Genomic DNA, 16,888 nt, shown 5'->3' with positions numbered 1-16,888 from the left:
GTTTACAAGAACCTCAACTTCAGTACACCTTAAATATCCCAGGAAAGAGAACAATGGATAAAGAAAATGTGGTACTTATGTACAATGGAATATCTCTTCACCATGAAATCAATGTAATAAGGCTAGTAGAAGGATAAAGAGTGGATTGAGGTCCGATAATACTACTTGAAATAAGTCAAACAGAAAAAGAAACATATCATCAGATATCACTTATAGAGGGAGGATAAATATGGCTGCACAAAAAATGAATTACAAAACAGAACAGTGTCTCACATTTAGAAAACACACTTATGTCAGCTTAAGGGGAAAGGAGAGGTGGGGTGATGCATAAAACCAGAGTTTGAAATTAGCACAGATACCGTTCAATAAACCAAAATAGGTATCAGAAAAGATCTACACCTTGCTCAATGAACTGGCCTCAACACACCCTATACACCGCAGAGAAATATATCTGAGTAATAAGAATCTTAAAACCCATGTATTGATATATCTCCATAAGGGAATCAAGTGTGCGCAGAGCGGCACAAACACAGCAGTGAAAATGAGCTAAACCCCTTTATAGAAATAAATTTTAAAACCAAAACGCAGAAACAATGAAAGAGAGAAAAATTCTTACAAAATTCGCTCAGGGGCTGTGATGCAACCTGGAATGACCACATATAAACCCACAGCTGGATAAGACATAAGGCTGGACACTTGGGGCTGAAAGGATTGGTGAGCTTTGGTGAGCAACTGCCGAAAGTTTAATGCAATACTTCATGCTACTTATTCCAAGGGTCCCAACACTCCAAGTTGAAGGGAATCTTCCTAGAGCTAAACCATGCATGGGAAATCCAGCGGATGGTATACCATATGATCGGGAAAGGTTTCTAAAATGCACCTCATTTTCCTCTCCTGGGGCTCCGGATCAACATTCCAGCCACTTTACTAACAACATCTCCACATGGAGAGTCAATGCCTTTAAGTTCCGGAATCACACAGTCTGCAGTTAGTGCGGAAAATGAACGGGAATAGGGGGAACAAGTGAGAAAATAGCTGTAGCGGTTTCAATGGGCACATGTCACTCTAATTTCACATCAGGAAGAAGAATTAACCAAAGGCAGAGCAAGGCGCCCCAGAAGAAGAATAGGGCCTGAAGAAATCCTGTGGATATGAGGCAAGATCACAAAAATAAGAGCTGAAAAATGGAGCTAAGGGCCATTGCAATTCAAAAACCTGCAGAGTTATGAAGGCCAACTATTTTCCAAAAGTATATTGAGATAAGGCTATGAAGAGGCACTGAGAGCAAGGCAGAACTGCAGGAAACCGATTGCAGGAGGTAGACTGGAATTGCATGTAAAGCATAGGAAAAGAGGCAGAACGTCCACAATGATGCACTTGGCCAAAAAGGGCGTATGCGTTTTTTCCTGAATATATTCAGGAAGAAACGCATACGCCCTTTCTGGCCAACCAAGCAAACTCGCAAACAAAATCTGCACTACAATGAAGTCTCACTTCACCCCGGTCAAAGGGCCATCTGAAAAAAGTGTAAAATCCAGAAAGGCAGGACAGGCCATGGAGAACTGGGAGCCTTGTTATGCTGATGGGCGGCATGTAAATTGCCAACAGCCACTCTGGAGAAGTGTATGGTGTTTCCTGAAACATCCAAAAAACAAAGCAACAGAGCTGAGGGCACTTCCAATTACGGTCCTATAGCTTAGGGAAATTAAAATCAAAAAGACACAGCTACCCCAAAGTTTGGGACGGCTCTGTTTACAAGAACCTCGTTTACGGTACAGGTTCAATATCGCAGAAAGCGAAAAATGGATGAAGAAGCTGTGGTACTTACGTACAATGCAATATCACTCAGCAATGAAATCTATGTCATCAGGCCCGTGACAGCATAATGAGTGGATTCAGGTATGATGATTCTAAGAGAAATAAGTCACACAGAAAAAGAAACATCATAAGATATCACTACTACACGGAATGTAAACTTGGCTACACAGAAACTGAATTACAAAACAGAACAGCGTCTCAAATGTAGAAAACCAACTTATGCTTGCTTAAGGGGAAAGGTGAGTTGGGGTGCGGCATAAAACCAGAGATTGAAATTAGCACAGATACCGTTCCATAAGACAAATATGTAATAGACAAGAGCTACTCCTTGCTCAACGATGTGGACTCAACACCCAATATTAAACGCCTAAGAATATACCTGACTAGTAAGAATCTTAAAACCTATGGATTTATATGTCTCCGAAAGAGAATCAAGCGTGTATACAGCGGCATAAACGCAGCAGTGATAGGATTGGTGAGGTTCGGTGAGCAAATGCAGACCCTTTCAAGTCATATTGCATGGTACCCATTCCATGGGTCTCAACTCTCCATGTTTAAGGGATTCTTCCTTCAGCAAAAACATGCATGTGGAACCCAGAGTATGATCCACCGTGTGATCGGGAAACGTGTTCAAATGTGTCTCAGTTTTCGTCCCCTGGTACTCGGGTGCAACATTCCAGACGCTTTACTAACACTCTCCCCACTTGGAGAGTCAGTGCCTTTAACCTCTTGTTTGGCCCAGTTTGCAATTTCTGCGTAAGATAAACAGGAAGAGGGAGAACCAATGAGAGACTAGGTGGAGGTGTCTGGACGGGCAAATTTAACTCTCATTTCCCACCAGGAAGAGGAATTAACCAAAGGCTCAGCATACGATGCCGGAACCAAACTAGGGCCTGAAGCAATCCTGCGGTGTTGCGGCCAGCTCACAAGAAAGCGAGTTGAAGAAAGGAGCTCAGGGGCACTGTAATTCACAAACCTGCAGTTATAAATGACAGCTGTCGTCCAAAATATATTGAAGGAAGGTCGCCAAGAGGAGTTGAAAGCGGGGCAGAATTGCAGGAAACCGATTTCAGGAGGTAGACTGGAATTGCATGTAAAGCATAGGAAAAGAGGCAGAATGTCCACAATGATGCACTTGGCCAAAAAGGGCGTATGCGTTTTTTCCTGAATATATTCAGGAAAAAACGCATACGCCCTTTTTGGCCAACCAAGCAAGCTTGCAAAGGAAATCTGCACTACAATGAAGTCTCACTGCCCCCGGTCAAAAGGGCTATCTGAAAAAAGTGTAAAATCCAGAAAGACAGGACAGGCCATGGAGAACTGGGAGCCTTGTTATGCGGATGGGCGGGATGTAAATTGCCAACAGCCACTCTGGAGAAGTGTATGGTGTTTCCTGAAACATCCAAAAAACAAAGCAACAGAGCCTAGGGCACTTCCACTTATGGTCCTATAGCTTAGGGAAATTAAAATCCAAAAGACACAGCCACCCCAAAGTTTGGGCCGGCTCTGTTTACAAGAACCTCGTTTACGGTACAAGGTCAATATCACAGAAAGCGAAGAATGGATAAAGAAGTTGTGGTACTTACGTACAATGCAATATCACTCAGCAAAGAAATCTATGTCATCAGGCCCATAGCAGCATAATGAGTGGATTCAGGTACGATGATTCTAAGTGAAATAAGTCACACAGAAAAAGAAACATCATAATATATCACTACTACACGGAATGTAAACTTGGCTACACAGGAACTGAATTACAAAAGAGAACACGGTGTCAAATGTAGAAAACCAACTTATGCTTGCTTAAGGGGAAAGGTGAGTTGGGGTGCTGCATGAAACCAGAGATTGAAATTAGCACAGACACCGTTCCATAAGCCAAATATGTAATAGACAAGAGCTACTCCTTGCTCAACGAAGTGGACTCAACACCCCATATTAAACGCCTAAGAATATACCTGACTAGTAAGAATCTTAAAACCTATGGATTTATATGTCTCCGAAAGAGAATCAAGCGTGTGTACAGCGGCATAAGCGCAGCAGTGATAGGATTGGTGAGGTTCGGTGAGCAAATGCAGACCCTTTGAAGTCATATTGCATGGTACCCATTCCATGGGTCTCAACTCTCCATGTTTAAGGGATTCTTCCTTCAGCTAAAACATGCATGTGGAACCCAGAGTATGATCCACCGTGTGATCGGAAAACGTGTTCAAATGTGTCTCAGTTTTCGTCCCCTGGTACTCGGGTACAACATTCCAGATGCTTTATTAACACTCTCCCCACATGGAGAGTCAGTGCCTTTAACCTCCTGTTTGGCCCAGTTTGCAATTTCTGTGGAAAATGAACAGGAATAGGGAGAACCAATGAGAGACTATGTGGAGGTGTCTGGACGGACAAATTTAACTCTCATTTCCCACCAGGAAGAGGAATTAACCAAAGGCCCAGCATGCCGTGCCGGAACCAAACTAGGGCCGGAAGCAATCCTGCGGTGTTACGGAGAGCTCACAAGAAAGCGAGTTGAAGAAAGGAGCTCAGGGGCACTGTAATTCACAAACCTACAGAGTTATAAATGACAGCCATCTTCCAAAAATATCTTAAAGTAAGGCTGCCAAGAGGAGTTGAAAGCGGGGCAGAATTGCAGGAAACCGATTTCAGGAGGTAGACTGGAATTGCATGTAAAGCATAGGAAAAGAGGCAGAACGTCCACAATGATGCACTTGGCCAAAAAGGGCATATGCGTTTCTTCCTGAATATATTCAGGAAAAAACGCATACGCCCTTTTTGGCCAACCAAGCAAGCTTGCAAAGGAAATCTGCACTACAATGAAGTCTCACTGCCCCCCGGTCAAAAGGGCCATCCGAAAAAAGTGTAAAATCCAGAAAGGCAGGACAGGCCATGGAGAACTGGGAGCCTTGTTATGCTGATGGGCGGGATGTAAATTGCCAACAACCACTCTGGAGAAGTGTATGGTGTTTCCTGAAACATCCAAAAAACCAAGCAACAGAGCCTAGGGCATTTCCACTTATGGTCGTATAGCTTAGGGAAATAATAATCAAAAAGACACAGCCTCCCCAAAGTTTGGGAAGACTCTGTTTACAAGAACCTCGTTTACGGTACAGGTTCAATATCGCAGAAAGCGAAAAATGGATAAAGAAATTGTGGTACTTACGTACAATGCAATATCACTCAGCAAAGAAATCTATGTCATCAGGCCCGTGACAGCATAATGAGTGGATTCAGGTATGATGATTCTAAGAGAAATAAGTCACACAGAAAAAGAAACATCATAAGATATCACTACTACACGGAATGTAAACTTGGCTACACAGGAACTGAATTACAAAACAGAACAGTGTGTCAAATGTAGAAAACCAACTTATGCTTGCTTAAGGGGAAAGGTGAGTTGGGGTGCTGCATGAAACCAGAGATTGAAATTAGCACAGACACCGTTCCATAAGCCAAATATGTAATAGACAAGAGCTACTCCTTGCTCAACGAAGTGGACTCAACACCCAATATTAAACGCCTAAGAATATACCTCACTAGTAAGAATCTTAAAACCTATGGATTTATATGTCTCCGAAAGAGAATCAAGGCTGTGTACCGCGGCATAAACGCAGTAGTGATAGGATTGGTGAGGTTCGGTGAGCAAATGCAGACCCTTTGAAGTCATATTGCATGGTACCCATTCCATGGGTCTCAACTCTCCAGGTTTAAGGGATTTTTCCTTCAGCTAAAACATGCATGTGGAACCCAGAGTATAATCCACCGTGTGATCGGGATACGTGTTCAAATGTGTCTCAGTTTTCGTCCCCTGGTACTCGGGTGCAACATTCCAGACGCTTTACTAACACTCTCCCCACTTGGAGAGTCAGTGCCTTTAACCTCTTGTTTGGCCCAGTTTGCAATTTCTGCGTAAGATAAACAGGAAGAGGGAGAACCAATGAGAGACTAGGTGGAGGTGTCTGGACGGGCAAATTTAACTCTCATTTCCCACCAGGAAGAGGAATTAACCAAAGGCTCCGTGTGCCATGCTGGAACTAGATTAGGGCCTGAGGAGATCCTGCGGTGTTGCGGCCAGCTCACAAGAAAGCGAGTTGAAGAAAGGAGCTCAGGGGCACTGTAATTCACAAACCTGCAGAGTTATAAATGACAGCTATCTTCCAAAAATATATTGCAGTAAGGCTGCCAAGAGGAGTTGAATGCGGGGCATAATTGCAGGGAACCGATTTCAGGAGGTAGACTGGAATTGTATGTAAAGCATAGGAAAAGAGGCAGAACGTCCACAATGATGCACTTGGCCAAAAAGGGCGTATGCGTTTTTTCCTGAATATATTCAGGAAAAAACGCATACGCACTTTTTGGCCAACCAAGCAAGCTTGCAAAGGAAATCTGCACTACAATGAAGTCTCACTGCCCCCCGGTCAAAAGGGCTATCTGAAAAAAGTGTAAAATCCAGAAAGGCAGGACAGGCCATGGAGAACTGGGAGCCTTGTTATGCTGATGGGCGGCATGTAAATTGCCAACAGCCACTCTGGAGAAGTGTATGGTGTTTCCTGAAACATCCAAAAAACAAAGCAACAGAGCCTAGGGCACTTCCACTTATGGTCCTATAGCTTAGGGAAATTAAAATCGAAAAGACACAGCCACCACAAAGTTTGGGACGGCTCTGTTTACAAGAACCTCGTTTACCGTACAAGTTCAATATCACAGAAAGCGAAAAATGGATAAAGAAGTTGTGGTACTTACGTACAATGCAATATCACTCAGCAATGAAATCTATGTCATCAGGTCCCTAGCAGCATAATGAGTGGATTCAGGTACGATGATTCTAAGTGAAATAAGTCACACAGAAAAAGGAACATCATATGATATCACTACTACACGGAATGTAAACTTGGCTACACAAGATCTGAATTACAAAACAGAGCAGGCTGTCAAATGTAGAAAACCAACCTATGCTTGCTTAAGGGGAAAGGTGAGTTGGGGTGCTGCATAAAACCAGAGATTGAAATTAGCACAGATACCGTTCCATAAGCCAAATATGTAATAGACAAGAGCTACTCCTTGCTCAACGAAGTGGACTCAACACCCCATATTAAACGCCTAAGAATATACCTGACTAGTAAGAATCTTAAAACCTATGGATTTATATGTCTCCGAAAGAGAATCAAGCGTGTGTACAGCGGCATAAGCGCAGCAGTGATAGGATTGGTGAGGTTTGGTGAGCAAATGCAGACCCTTTGAAGTCATATTGCATGGTACCCATTCCATGGGTCTCAACTCTCCATGTTTAAGGGATTCTTCCTTCAGCTAAAACATGCATGTGGAACCCAGAGTATGATCCACCGTGTGATCGGAAAACGTGTTCAAATGTGTCTCAGTTTTCGTCCCCTGGTACTCGGGTACAACATTCCAGATGCATTACTAACACTCTCCCCACATGGAGAGTCAGTGCCTTTAAACTCCTGTTTGGCCCAGTTTGCAATTTCTGTGGGAAATGAACAGGAATAGGGAGAACCAATGAGAGACTAGGTGGAGGTGTCTGGACGGGCAAATTTAACTCTCATTTCCCACCAGGAAGAGGAATTAACCAAAGGCCCAGCATGCCGTGCCGGAACCAAACTAGGGCCGGAAGCAATCCTGCGGTGTTACGGCCAGCTCACAAGAAAGCGAGTTGAAGAAAGGAGCTCAGGGGCACTGTAATTCACAAACCTACAGAGTTATAAATGACAGCCATCTTCCAAAAATATCTTAAAGTAAGGCTGCCAAGAGGAGTTGAAAGCGGGGCAGAATTGCAGGAAACAGATTTCAGGAGGTAGACTGGAATTGCATGTAAAGCATAGGAAAAGAGGCAGAACGTCCACAATGATGCACTTGGCCAAAAAGGGCATATGCGTTTCTTCCTGAATATATTCAGGAAGAAACGCATATGCCCTTTTTGGCCAACCAAGCAAGCTTGCAAAGGAAATCTGCACTACAATGAAGTCTCACTGCCCCCTGGTCAAAAGGGCCATCCGAAAAATGTGTAAAATCCAGAAAGGCAGGACAGGCCATGGAGAACTGGGAGCATTGTTATGCTGATGGGCGGGATGTAAATTGCCAACAACCACTCTGGAGAAGTGTATGGTGTTTCCTGAAACATCCAAAAAACCAAGCAACAGAGCCTAGGGGATTTCCACTTATGGTCGTATAGCTTAGGGAAATAATAATCAAAAAGACACAGCCTCCCCAAAGTTTGGGACGGCTCTGTTTACAAGAACCTCGTTTACGGTACAGGTTCAATATCGCAGAAAGCGAAAAATGGATAAAGAAATTGTGGTACTTACGTACAATGCAATATCACTCAGCAAAGAAATCTATGTCATCAGGCCCGTGACAGCATAATGAGTGGATTCAGGTATGATGATTCTAAGAGAAATAAGTCACACAGAAAAAGAAACATCATAAGATATCACTACTACACGGAATGTAAACTTGGCTACACAGGAACTGAATTACAAAACAGAACAGTGTGTCAAATGTAGAAAACCAACTTATGCTTGCTTAAGGGGAAAGGTGAGTTGGGGTGCTGCATGAAACCAGAGATTGAAATTAGCACAGACACCGTTCCATAAGCCAAATATATAATAGACAAGAGCTACTCCTTGCTCAACGAAGTGGACTCAACACCCAATATTAAACGCCTAAGAATATACCTGACAAGTAAGAATCTTAAAACCTATGGATTTATATGTCTCCGAAAGAGAATCAAGCGTGTGTACAGCGGCATAAACGCAGTAATGATAGGATTGGTGAGGTTCGGTGAGCAAATGCAGACCCTTTGAAGTCATATTGCATGGTACCCATTCCATGGGTCTCAACTCTCCATGTTTAAGGGATTCTTCCTTCAGCTAAAACATGCATGTGGAACCCAGAGTATGATCCACCGTGTGATCGGGAAACGTGTTCAAATGTGTCTCAGTTTTCGTCCCCTGGTACTCGGGTGCAACATTCCAGACGCTTTCCTAACACTCTCCCCACTTGGAGAGTCAGTGCCTTTAACCTCCTGTTTGGCCCAGTTTGCAATTTCTGTGGAAAATGAACAGGAATAGGGAGAACCAATGAGAGACTAGGTGGAGGTGTCTGGACGGGCAAATTTAACTCTCATTTCCCACCAGGAAGAGGAATTAACCTAATGCTCAGCATGCCGTGCCGGAACCAAACTAGGGCCTGAAGCAATCCTGCGGTGTTGCGGCCAGCTCACAAGAAAGCGAGTTGAAGAAAGGAGCTCAGGGGCACTGTAATTCACAAACCTGCAGAGTAATAAATGACAGCTATCTTCCAAAAATATATTGAAGTAAGGCTGCCAAGAGGAGTTGAAAGCGGGGCAGAATTGCAGGAAACCGATTTCAGGAGGTAGACTGGAATTGCATGTAAAGCATAGGAAAAGAGGCAGAACGTCCACAATGATGCACTTGGCCAAAAAGGGCGTATGCGTTTTTTCCTGAATATATTCAGGAAAAAACGCATACGCCCTTTTGGGCCAACCAAGCAAGCTTGCAAAGGAAATCTGCACTACAATGAACCCTCACTGCCCCCCGGTCAAAAGGGCCATCTGAAAAAAGTGTAAATCCAGAAAGGCAGGACAGGCCATGGAGAACTGGGAGCCTTGTTATGCTGATGGGCGGCATGTAAATTGCCAGCAGCCACTCTGGAGAAGTGTATGGTGTTTCCTGAAACATCCAAAAAACAAAGCAACAGAGCCTAGGGCACTTCCACTTATGGTCCTATAGCTTAGGGAAATTAAAATCAAAAAGACACAGCCACCCCAAAGTTTCGGCCGGCTCTGTTTACAAGAACCTTGTTTACGGTACAAGTTCAATATCACAGAAAGCGAAAAATGGATAAAGAAGTTGTGGTACTTACGTACACTGCAATATCACTCAGCAATGAAATCTATGTCATCAGGCCCGTAGCAGCATAATGAGTGGATTCAGGTACGATGATTCTAAGTGAAATAAGTCACACAGAAAAAGAAACATCATAAGATATCACTACTACACGGAATGTAAACTTGGCTACACAGGAACAGAATTACCAAACAGAACAGGGTGTCAAATGTAGAAAACCAACTCATGCTTGCTTAAGGGGAAAGGTGAGTTGGGGTGCTGCATACAACAAGAGATTGAAATTAGCACAGATACCGTACCATAAGCCAAATATGTAATAGACAAGAGCTACTCCTTGCTCAACGAAGTGGACTCAACACCCCACATTAAACGCCTAAGAATATACCTGACTAGTAAGAATCTTAAAACCTATGGATTTATATGTCTCCGAAAGAGAATCAAGCGTGTGTACAGCGGCATAAACGCAGCAGTGATAGGATTGGTGAGGTTCGGTGAGCAAATGCAGACCCTTTGAAGTCATATTGCATGGTACCCATTCCATGGGTCTCAACTCTCCATGTTTAAGGGATTCTTCCTTCAGCTAAAACATGCACGTGGAACCCAGAGTATGATCCACCGTGTGATCGGGAAATGTGTTCAACTGTGTCTCAGTTTTCGTCCCCTGGTACTCGGGTGCAACATTCCAGACGCTTTACTAACACTCTCCCCACTTGGACAGTCAGTGCCTTTAACCTCCTGTTTGGCCCAGTTTGCAATTTCTGTGGAAAATGAACAGGAATAGGGAGAACCAATGAGAAACTAGGTGGAGGTGTCCGGACGGGCAAATTTAACTCTCATATCCCACCAGGAAGAGGAATTAACCAAAGGCTCAGCGAGCCATGCCAGAACCACAGTAGGGCCAGAAGCAATCCTGCGGTGTTGCGGCCAGCTCACAAGAAAGCGAGTTGAAGAAAGGAGCTCAGGGGCACTGTAATTCACAAACCTGCAGAGTTATAAATGACAGCTATCTTCCAAAAATATATTGAAGTAAGGCTGCCAAGAGGAGTTGAAACCGGGGCAGAATTGCAGTAAACCCGATTTCAGGAGGTAGACTGGAATTGCATGTAAAGCATAGGAAAAGAGGCAGAACGTCCACAATGATGCACTTGGCCAAAAAGGGCGTATGCGTTTTTTCCTGAATATATTCAGGAAAAAACGCATACGCCCTTTTTGGCCAACCAAGCAAGCTTGCAAAGGAAATCTGCACTACAATGATGTCTCACTGCCCACCGGTCAAAAGTCCATCTGAAAAAAGTGTAAAATCCAGAAAGGCAGGACAGGCCATGGAGAACTGGGAGCCTTGTTATGCTGATGGGCGGGATGTAAATTGCAAGCAGCCACTCTGGAGAAGTGTATGGTGTTTCCTGAAACATCCAAAAAACAAAGCAACAGAGCCTAGGGCACTTCCACTTATGGTCCTATAGCTTAGGGAAATTGAAATCAAAAAGACACAGCCACCCCAAAGTTTGGGACGGCTCTGTTTACAAGAACCTCGTTTACGGTACAAGTTCAATATCACAGAAAGCGAAAAATGGATAAAGAAGTTGTGGTACTTACATACAATGCAATATCACTCAGCAATGAAATCTATGTCATCAGGCCCGTAGCAGCATAATGAGTGGATTCAGGTACGATGATTCTAAGTGAAATAAGTCACACAGAAAAAGAAACATCATAAGATATCACTACTACACGGAATGTAAACTTGGCTACACATGAACTGAATTACAAAACAGAACAGGGTGTCAAATGTAGAAAACCAACTTATGCTTGCTTAAGGGGAAAGGTGAGTTGGGGTGCTGCATAAAACCAGAGATTGAAATTAGCACAGATACCGTTCCATAAGCCAAATATGTAATAGACAAGAGCTACTCCTTGCTCAACGAAGTGGACTCAACACCCCATATTAAATGCCTAACAATATACCTGACTAGTAAGAATCTTAAAACCTATGGATTTATATGTCTCCGAAAGAGAATCAAGCATGTGTACAGCGGCATAAACGCAGCAGTGATAGGATTGGTGAGGTTCGGTGAGCAAATGCAGACCCTTTGAAGTCATATTGCATGGTACCCATTCCATGGGTCTCAACTCTCCATGTTTAAGGGATTCTTCCTTCAGCTAAAACATTCATGTGGAACCCAGAGTATGATCCACCGTGTGATCGGGAAACGTGTTCAAATGTGTCTCAGTTTTCGTCCCCTGGTACTCGGGTGCAACATTCCAGACGCTTTACTAACACTCTCCCCACTTGGAGATCAGTGCCTTTAACCTCCTGTTTGGCCCAGTTTGCAATTTCTGTGGAAAATAAACAGGAATAGGGAGAACCAATGAGAGACTAGGTGGAGGTGTCTGGACGGGCAAATTTAACTCTCATTTCCCACCAGGAAGAGGAATTAACCAAAGGCTCAGCATACGATGCCGGAACCAAACTAGGGCCTGAAGCAATCCTGCGGTGTTGCGGCCAGCTCACAAGAAAGCGAGTTGAAGAAAGGAGCTCAGGGGCACTGTAATTCACAAACCTGCAGTTATAAATGACAACTATCGTCCAAAATATATTGAAGGAAGGCTGCCAAGAGGAGTTGAAAGCGGGGCAGAATTGCAGGAAACCGATTTCAGGAGGTAGACTGGAATTGCATGTAAAGCATAGGAAAAGAGGCAGAACGTCCACAATGATGCACTTGGCCAAAAAGGGCGTATGCGTTTCTTCCTGAATATATTCAGGAAAAAACGCATACGCCCTTTTTGGCCAACCAAGCAAGCTTGCAAAGGAAATCTGCACTACAATGAAGTCTCACTGCCCCCCGGTCAAAAGGGCCATCCGAAAAAAGTGTAAAATCCAGAAAGGCAGGACAGGCCATGGAGAACTGGGAGCCTTGTTATGCTGATGGGCGGGATGTAAATTGCCAACAACCACTCTGGAGAAGTGTATGGTGTTTCCTGAAACATCCTAAAAACCAAGCAACAGAGCCTAGGGCATTTCCACTTATTGTCGTATAGCTTAGGGAAATAATAATCAAAAAACACAGCCTCCCCAAAGTTTGGGACGGCTCTGTTTACAAGAACCTCATTTACGGTACAGGTTCAATATCACAGAAAGCGAAAAATGGATAAAGAAATTGTGGTACTTACGTACAATGCAATATCACTCAGCAAAGAAATCTATGTCATCAGGCCCATGACAGCATAATGAGTGGATTCAGGTATGATGATTCTAAGAGAAATAAGTCACACAGAAAAAGAAACATCATAAGATATCACTACTACACGGAATGTAAACTTGGCTACACAGGAACTGAATTACAAAACAGAACAGTGTGTCAAATGTAGAAAACCAACTTATGCTTGCTTAAGGGGAAAGGTGAGTTGGGGTGCTGCATGAAACCAGAGATTGAAATTAGCACAGACACCGTTCCATAAGCCAAATATGTAATAGACAAGAGCTACTCCTTGCTCAACGAAGTGGACTCAACACCCAATATTAAACGCCTAAGAATATACCTGACTAGTAAGAATCTTAAAACCTATGGATTTATATGTCTCCGAAAGAGAATCAAGCGTGTGTACAGCGGCATAAACGCAGTAGTGATAGGATTGGTGAGGTTCGGTGAGCAAATGCGGACCCTTTGAAGTCATATTGCATGGTACCCATTCCATGGGTCTCAACTCTCCAGGTTTAAGGGATTTTTCCTTCAGCTAAAACATGCATGTGGAACCCAGAGTATAATCCACCATGTGATCGGGATACGTGTTCAAATGTGTCTCAGTTTTCGTCCCCTGGTACTCGGGTGCAACATTCCAGACGCTTTACTAACACTCTCCCCACTTGGAGAGTCAGTGCCTTTAACCTCTTGTTTGGCCCAGTTTGCAATTTCTGCGTAAGATAAACAGGAAGAGGGAGAACCAATGAGAGACTAGGTGGAGGTGTCTGGACGGGCAAATTTAACTCTCATTTCCCACCAGGAAGAGGAATTAACCAAAGGCTCCGTGTGCCATGCTGGAACTAGATTAGGGCCTGAGGAGATCCTGCGGTGTTGCGGCCAGCTCACAAGAAAGCGAGTTGAAGAAAGGAGCTCAGGGGCACTGTAATTCACAAACCTGCAGAGTTATAAATGACAGCTATCTTCCAAAAATATATTGCAGTAAGGCTGCCAAGAGGAGTTGAATGCGGGGCATAATTGCAGGGAACCGATTTCAGGAGGTAGACTGGAATTGTATGTAAAGCATAGGAAAAGAGGCAGAACGTCCACAATGATGCACTTGGCCAAAAAGGGCGTATGCGTTTTTTCCTGAATATATTCAGGAAAAAACGCATACGCACTTTTTGGCCAACCAAGCAAGCTTGCAAAGGAAATCTGCACTACAATGAAGTCTCACTGCCCCCCGGTCAAAAGGGCTATCTGAAAAAAGTGTAAAATCCAGAAAGGCAGGACAGGCCATGGAGGACTGGGAGCCTTGTTATGCTGATGGGCGGCATGTAAATTGCCAACAGCCACTCTGGAGAAGTGTATGGTGTTTCTTGAAACATCCAAAAAACAAAGCAACAGAGCCTAGGGCACGTCAACTTATGGTCCTATAGCTTAGGGAAATTAAAATCAAAAAGACACAGCCACCCCAAAGTTTGGGACGGCTCTGTTTACAAGAACCTCGTTTACCGTACAAGTTCAATATCACAGAAAGCGAAAAATGGATAAAGAAGTTGTGGTACTTACGTACAATGCAATATCACTCAGCAATGAAATCTATGTCATCAGGTCCCTAGCAGCATAATGAGTGGATTCAGGTACAATGATTCTAAGTGAAATAAGTCACACAGAAAAAGGAACATCATATGATATCACTACTACACGGAATGTAAACTTGGCTACACAAGATCTGAATTACAAAACAGAGCAGGCTGTCAAATGTAGAAAACCAACTTATGCTTGCTTAAGGGGAAAGGTGAGTTGGGGTGCTGCATAAAACCAGAGATTGAAATTAGCACAGATACCGTTCCATAAGCCAAATATGTAATAGACAAGAGCTACTCCTTGCTCAACGAAGTGGACTCAACACCCAATATTAAACGCCTAAGAATATACCTGACTAGTAAGAATCTTAAAACCTATGGATTTATATGTCTCCGAAAGAGAATCAAGCGTGTGTACAGCGGCATAAGCGCAGCAGTGATAGGATTGGTGAGGTTCGGTGAGTAAATGCAGACCCTTTGAAGTCATATTGCATGGTACCCATTCCATGGGTCTCAACTCTCCATGTTTAAGGGATTCTTCCTTCAGCTAAAACATGCATGTGGAACCCAGAGTATGATCCACCGTGTGATCGGAAAACGTGTTCAAATGTGTCTCAGTTTTCGTCCCCTGGTACTCGGGTACAACATTCCAGATGCTTTACTAACACTCTCCCCACATGGAGAGTCAGTGCCTTTAACCTCCTGTTTGGCCCAGTTTGCAATTTCTGTGGAAAATGAACAGGAATAGGGAGAACCAATGAGAGACTAGGTGGAGGTGTGTGGACGGGCAAATTTAACTCTCATTTCCCACCAGGAAGAGGAATTAACCAAAGGCCCAGCATGCCGTGCCGGAACCAAACTAGGGCCAGAAGCAATCCTGCGGTGTTGCGGCCAGCTCACAAGAAAGCGAGTTGAAGAAAGGAGCTCAGGGGCACTGTAATTCACAAATCTGCAGAGTTATAAATGACAGCTATCTTCCAAAAATATATTGCAGTAAGGCTGCCAAGAGGAGTTGAATGCGGGGCATAATTGCAGGGAACCGATTTCAGGAGGTAGACTGGAATTGTATGTAAAGCATAGGAAAAGAGGCAGAACGTCCACAATGATGCACTTGGCCAAAAAGGGCGTATGCGTTTTTTCCTGAATATATTCAGGAAAAAACGCATACGCCCTTTTTGGCCAACCAAGCAAGCTTGCAAAGGAAATCTGCACTACAATGAAGTCTCACTGCCCCCCGGTCAAAAGGGCTATCTGAAAAAAGTGTAAAATCCAGAAAGGCAGGACAGGCCATGGAGAACTGGGAGCCTTGTTATGCTGATGGGCGGGATGTAAATTGCCAACAGCCACTCTGGAGAAGTGTATGGTGTTTCCTGAAACATCCAAAAAACAAAGCAACAGAGCCTAGGGCACTTCCACTTATGGTCCTATAGCTTAGGGAAATTAAAATCCAAAAGACACAGCCACCCCAAAGTTTGGGCCGGCTCTGTTTACAAGAACCTCGTTTACGGTACAAGTTCAATATCACAGAAAGCGAAAAATGGATAAAGAAGTTGTGGTACTTACGTACAATGCAATATCACTCAGCAATGAAATCTATGTCATCAGGCCCGTAGCAGCATAATGAGTGGATTAAGGTACGATGATTCTAAGTGAAATAAGTCACACAGAAAAAGAAACATCATAAGATATCACTACTACACGGAATGTAAACTTGGCTACACAAAAACTGAATTACAAAACAGAACAGGGCCTCAAATGTAGAAAACCAACTTATGCTTGCTTAAGGGGAAAGGTGAGTTGGGGTGCTTCATAAAACCAGAGATTGAAATTAGCACAGATACCGTTCCATAAGCCAAATATGTAATAGACAAGAGCTACTCCTTGCTCAACGAAGTGGACTCAACACCCCATATTAAACGCCTAAGAATATACCTAAGTAGTAAGAATCTTAAAACCTATGGATTTATATGTCTCCGAAAGAGAATCAAGCGTGTGTACAGTGGCATAAGCGCAGCAGTGATAGGATTGGTGAGGTTTGGTGAGCAAATGCAGACCCTTTGAAGTCATATTGCATGGTACCCATTCCATGGGTCTCAACTCTCCATGTTTAAGGGATTCTTCCTTCAGCTAAAACATGCATGTGGAACCCAGAGTATGATCCACCGTGTGATCGGGAAACGTGTTCAAATGTGTCTCAGTTTTCGTCCCCTGGTACTCGGGTGCAACATTCCAGACACTTTCCTAACACTCTCCCCACTTGGAGAGTCAGTGCCTTTAACCTCCTGTTTGGCCCAGTTTGCAATTTCTGTGGAAAATGAACAGGAATAGGGAGAACCAATGAGAGACTAGGTGGAGGTGTCTGGACGTGCAAATTTAACTCTCATTTCCCACCAGGAAGAGGAATTAACCTAAG

This window comes from Leucopleurus acutus, assembly GCF_964270905.1.
Source record: "Leucopleurus acutus genome assembly, chromosome: 4".
NCBI lineage: Eukaryota > Metazoa > Chordata > Mammalia > Artiodactyla > Delphinidae > Leucopleurus > Leucopleurus acutus.
Note: the sequence above shows the minus strand (reverse complement) of the source record.